A 6,708-nucleotide genomic window follows, 5' to 3' on the forward strand; every position below is an offset into this window, starting at 1 on the left:
AGCCTCACGAGCAGGACATGCATATAACTAAGAAAACCCAAAATATATCTTTTGTTTGGTCCTAAATATTTCATGGATGAGTCATGGGGTCATGTGCCTCACAGTTGAGGCATGAGGCCTTGATGCATCACCTCAAGGTGGTATTAAAGACATAAGCCTCATAGTCCTTTTAAAATAATGCTCTATGTCCAGAACCTTTTTCTCTGCATGCACCGCTGGTCTGATTAGGTTCCATGCTTATTTAACTGTGCATTCTATATTGCATATGATTCCAGTCCTTCATAATTCTGCATGATGTAGAATATCGTAAGAGGTTTGCATCCTAGCTGAATACATGCTTCATGTCTAGTTCTGATTATAATTCATTCTATAGTTTTCATTAGTTTCATGTTCATTTTCTACTGCAACTTACAGATTTTGTGCATCGAAATACATTAGGAAATAGAGAGGTAAAACTTCATTAAAAAGTTTCTACCACAGCGAAAAGAGAGGTAAAAGAACTGAGAAAATTGAAACCTTGTCTCCTATTTCCCCATTTTACTTACTCTATGATTTTGAGGTGGAGCCCAACTGTATGGTGACTCTCTGTCCTTCTTTCTTTTCTCTCTCTTTTGGGTTTCTTGGGCAACTCATGCCGTGCTTTGTACATGTGGGCTGCTGTGTTTCAAAATGAATACTCATATGGAAGTAGATGACCAAATGTAGAGACTAGAGAAGAGAGATATTCTTCTCTCCTCCCATGTACTTTCACTGTAATTTACCAAACTTTAAAGGCACATCATTTTATAGTCATCTGTAATCCATTAACTCATTACATTTCCCAAAAATCAATATTTTTTTAATTGTTTTAATCTCATGCACTGATTCGAGCATCGAAGGCCATCAAGATCAAGTGGGATATTGATCAACTGGCTAGATGAACATTGTGGCTAGATGCGATATTTGTGGTGAGCAATGTATAATATTAATTTCCAAAACCAAAACTAATCTAGGCAGAAGTTTCTACAAGTGCCCTATCCACCAATCATTTTTTATGTGGGTCAACCACTTCCGAATGTGTGACTGTGGCAAAGGGCAGTGCAAGGTTAGAAGATGCACTAGAGGCCCTTCTGTAGGATGAGATTTCTGGTGTTGCCCACGTTCCACCTCGGTATGGTGTCTCATCATTTATTTTTTTAATTTTCATTTGTAACACAGTTAGTCTCCCTATATTTACAAATATCTTTTTTTTTTTTGTATATAGGGCAAAAATGATGGTTGTGGGTTGTTTAAATTCACAGATGAGGGAAAATCTTCATCTTCAAATCAGGTACCAAGAAATAATGTCATTGATGCACCAACCATCTCACCAACACCATGTCAATCCAAGGACTATCTGATGGGATACTTCACAGCAAAAATTAAAGATGTCGAACAACATACTAAGACATTGCAGGAGCTACTTGATGCTGTCAAAACACTTAATCTTAACAAGTGAAATTGTATGGGAGGGGGTTGAGAGGGGGTGTATGCCCAAAACATGTGACTCATCTAATTAAATTAAAATTTGTGAAACAATATACCTCTATATTTGTAACCCTAGATTGAATGGGTCTAATCGAATAGAGGATGGATGGGTGGTATTTTGATGGTTTTTTATGTTAATTGTTTTGTGTAATCGTGGTAGATTAATGGGCATTTAATTGCCTGCATATTTATCTGGTATGTATTTGATTTAATTGCAAACTCAGGAATTTAACTCATCAATTATGGGAAGTTAGAAGAAATTATCTCAGTTTTCTTTAGGACCTTAGCATGAAAGACTAGACCATTAGGGTGTAGTTGAAGTGGTGTAGGTGGAACAATGAAGCAAAAGTGCATCTCTCCCTTGTTAATATAGGAGCTTTTTTTTTCTCTCTCCAAAGTATCAAGTGATTTTAGATTTCTCTTGGCCACTGGTTTTCCATCTATGATCATTTCGTTTCTATGTTTTTTAGTCTAGGCATTTTAATTTTAAATTTAAAAAAGCAAGAAAAGAGGGTTATGTATTAAAATAAACAAAATAAAAAATATATAAAAAAAAAAAACATAATTCCAACTGACATAGTGAGGGTAACCAAACAGTATTTCAGATAGATTTAAAGTGATTCTAACTCACAGATTCAGGATAACCAAATAGTATTTCAAATAGATTCAAGGTGAATCCAAGTGACAGACTCAGAATGACCAAAAGAGTTTATCCAAAAAAATCATGTCACAAAATCATGGTAACCAAAGAGTTTATTTTCTAGAATTACAATTCATTTGATGGTAACTCAAATAGATGACAATCTCCAATCAAGCAACATCCAAAGGATTTACGCAACCAAACGCACTCTAACATGCTCCACCCTCTCTCTTCCGGTACCGCCATGCCCACCTTTTCTGCACCCTCTCAGAAATCCAACAAGAGAAGAAGCCCTAAAGCTTTGGAATGGAAAGAATCTTCTTCTCAAAGATTTCTGGAATTTTCCCTGCAACTTGCTGAGCGGTTGCGAAGAACACCATGGGAGATCGACACTTACGTAGCAGACGTACACTGTGCTCCCGAAGAGAGGTTACCGGCGCACGCTGCAGTTTAACCACTATAAAGGGGTTACCTTCTTTTATCAAGGGGTTGGGTTATTTTTCTGGTGTTTTGAGTTTCAGAGAAAAAAAAAAAGCAAGAAATTAGGGGAGAGTGAGGGATAAACCAGGGAGAACGAGAGGGAAAAAGGGGAAAATGTGATTGGGAGATCAGATCGTCACTGGTCTGTTATTAGGAGATTATCTTTCTTTGTAATTTCTTTCGGCACTGGTCTGTAATAAGTGCTCTCTTTATTCCTTGAGTCGAGTTGGTGCTGTAAGATCGTCCTCACGATGCACGACGAGTGGATTCTCTGCTCCAACCGTCTGGTTCAAGTAAGTTCCCTGTCTTGAATCTCTTCTTCAGTTTCTGTAAATCATAAACTAAATTCCTTGTTGAATGACTTTGCTATCAATTTTTGCGATTGATTCATCCGTGATAAATGATCCCTATCCCCTGTTTATACATATTTGGGTGGATTCCCTTCCCATGTGCCTGGGCGCAGGCTGCGCTGCGGCACAGAGTACATTCTCCCTTTCTTTTATTTTTGTTCTATTCATGATTTTCTCTTGGACACTGTGAGAAGAAATACTGTCTAATTCGTTTACATCATCATCAATACTTGTTTTAGATATCTTAATATTGTGGGTGTATCTCTCCATCCTTTCCCTTTTTCTTATTTTGGCTTCATTCACTCCAGAATCCATTGTTTGAACTTTGAACAAGAAAGAAAGGAGCTAAGAATGGATAATGTTTATTAATCCTGTTATTGGACATATTCTAATTTGAAGTTTCTGTGCATTAACCACCACACTATTTTTTCTGGACATGCAAGTTTGCCTTGGAGATTGATTTCCCAAAGTCTTGTGTTTATCATTTTTTTGGTGATGATTTGATAATGTTTCTGAAACTACACCTTAAACAAAGACATGGTTCATCTCTAAGGATAGATATTGTATTTTCCCTAGGAGTGGTGGTATCCATAAATTAGTTTTAACAGGAAAGCAATATTTGGAAGATTAGTATAATGTCTGTGTTCTTAAATTTATCAAATCCCAATCAAGCAAAGAAGCACAAATCTATGCTGTCATGTCTATCTGGGTTTCATCTTTGTGTGATTATTCATACGGTAATGAAAAGATTGTGCCAGCACTCTTTGCTAGTAATGTGACACCAGACCTGGGAATGTCTATCTGGGTTTCATCTTTGTGTGATTATTCATACGGTAATGAAAAGATTGTGCCAGCACTCTTTGCTAGTAATGTGACACCAGACCTGAGATTCAAACTGTTCTTCATCTGCAGGCTCACCTCTGTTGGTCTTTGCTTTCTGTTGAGCCATTCTGTTTTCCGCTTGAAAACATTTTGAGATCGCACAAAGGGGTCTTGATTTCTTGCTCTGTTTATGATTTTGAATGTATTGATGTTTAGATCTATTTATTTATTTATTTTGTGGATTGTGGACTTCTTGCTCTTCTCTTTTTGCTTGGTTCGTTGATTCTGATTGGTAGAGATAGGGGACCTCTTTAATTCCATTGTATTGTTCAGGATGATTCGCTTCTCCTATTCTCTCATCTGGATCAGTGAATCGTTGTTACTGAAATGGAAATATTTTAGTTTCCCCCATATTCTTCAAAGCTCAAAATCAGCTCTCTCTTTTTTTTCTCTCTTGTACAAACCATTGAATGTGAAGTAAGAGGATTTTGCACTTTCCTTCTCTGTTTCTGTTCTGCCTATTTCTTGATCTATCTTATCTTCTGGGCCTTTGATTGTTGTTTGGTGAATGTTGTTACTTTTGGTCATTCAATGCTTCTTTAGTCCTTCTTTTATGAGGTTCTTTCTTGATTTACATGGATCACCTTCTTGTTCTTCTGTAAATGATAGTTCTTTCTTCATTTTAAAATCGCTTTTAAACTTATAATATCATGTCACTTTTATGAATATGAATGGATTTCAGTTTTTTGCTGCTTATATAATTCTTCTTCTGGGCTTGTTGATCATGTGAAACAAGATTTGAGTCTGCCAATTGCAAGGGGTGAGCTTTCCATTTGGTCTTGGGTTCATTGATCTACAAAAGAAACCAAAAAGGAGGCCATGGGCAGGTGGGGAGGGGGTAGCCAAATGATCATGTTTATGCCTTTTATTTTATCCCCTTGAACTGCTCCTTATGGTGTATTGAATATGCTGGCATGGGTATGGGTTAGAAACAGTTAGATCATTTCTTTACCTTTTATTTCAATACTCCTACCAGCTAGATCATTTCTTTACCTCTTTCCTCTTGATGGGTGGTGGGTGAACTCATCAGGAGCACTGGAAGTAGCTAGATGGGTGAAATTATTTTGAATTGTGAAGGCCTTGTGCTTGTTCAGCAGCTAGCAGCATCGATTTAAGATGGATTTTGCTCATTTTAATAACTATTATTGATAGAGAAGATACTAAGATATTCAAGGCTGTACCTGATATACTTGATTTTCTTGAGCTGGTTGAGTAAAGTTCACTAGGATTTTATATTAATGGAGGAAGAACAATCAAAGTTTTTAATGTTTCGGTTACTAAAGCCATAGACCCTTGCAATCAGCATTATATTATGGAATTTACTACCTTGACCTACTAAGTTTTTGTTGTCTGATGATAAGTTCACGGTCATAAAAAATTTTAATTCATTTGTTGTATGTAGGGGTTAAAGTTTATATAATGTACAATCAAGGGATAGCTCTAGGTCCATGTTCCAAGCCCATTGTTGGATAATTTCCATCTAAAATATTATATAGTTAAAGAGACTGAGAATGATCCAGATGATAGGTGCCCCCCTCCCTTCCCCCAATGAAAGGAAAAAAGTAATGGAAAAAATAAGCTGGGGTTGAATGGGCCAGTTGGATTTTCCCATGCAATTCAATAAATTCGAGTACTGGGTAATTGTAAATGCTATGGGATTTCTAGTGGATCTAAATATTTTCAAAGATGCACCAGGGGGGGATTTTTTTATCCATTTAAGTTGGCTATTTGCATAGGAGATCTAGGCATGATCAGTAAAAGTATTAGGTCCTGCAACATCTATCTTTGTGCTATTCTACATTAATGTCATTGCTATAATATGGTGAAGTTAGATTTCTGGAATTCTAGTCAATTAAATGTGTGAAAATCTAATTGGTATACAGAATGTCCTTAATCTAGATGAAATCTAATGCCTAGAATTATCAATTTTTTTCATTCACTTTGACCGAAGATACCTTGCTGTACCTTTTTTTAATGGGTTGGACAATGTGCTTACAATCAAATTATTTAGCTCTAGTCACCCTTAGTTTTAATTATTTTTGAAATGGTAACTTGTTAATACAGGTTTTTTAATTCGACCTTTATCTTTCTCTTCAAGGGTGCAATTTAACATGAACATGGGCATCTTGGTTAATTCCACCATAAAGAAACAATTGATTTTGATCTTCCTTTTCAATTTTTTTTTTCTTATTTTGTTACATGATCTCTTGTTTTGTTCAATAGATGTGAGAACATTAGGAAGGTTTCTGGCAAGGTCCCATTGGGTATTATCACTGAAGCATGGTTTGTGGCATGGTTTCATGGATACTTATAAATTTCAAACTTTACTTGTTGGGTCTTTAGCTTAAATTGGTAGAGCACTTGGAATATGAGCATGTCTCAAGTTTGTTCTAAGGGGATGGTGGTTCGAATCCACCAAGACCTTTTTTATTCAACTGTTTATAGTCGTCAATTAAGGCAATCATGAGCATCATATAGTGTCTGCTTCTTTGTGTGTTTTTTTTTTTTTGTTTTTTTTTTTTTTTTTGTTGATAGTTTGAATGAATTTTGTTGCATGTAGAGATGTGGTTAAAGGGTTAATTTTGATTTCTTCAGAGTCTACAAGTGCTCTTCTCTTCATTAGTGTTCATCCTCTCAGGCAACATTTTCCTCTGTGGGTACTTGAATGGTAAGGTCTTCAGAAGAAAGTGATATTCGTTAGAGTCATTACAGACCTTAAAACTTGTTATCCCACTTGTCAATTACCCAAACTTTATGCCACTAATCTACGTAATGGCTTTTATGTAAATATTGGCAATAATATTTAATTTTTGGTCCAGACCATGTTTTACCAAACACCATTTTGGTTCA

Source organism: Telopea speciosissima, chromosome 2, assembly GCF_018873765.1.
Source record: "Telopea speciosissima isolate NSW1024214 ecotype Mountain lineage chromosome 2, Tspe_v1, whole genome shotgun sequence".
NCBI classification, from domain to species: domain Eukaryota; kingdom Viridiplantae; phylum Streptophyta; class Magnoliopsida; order Proteales; family Proteaceae; genus Telopea; species Telopea speciosissima.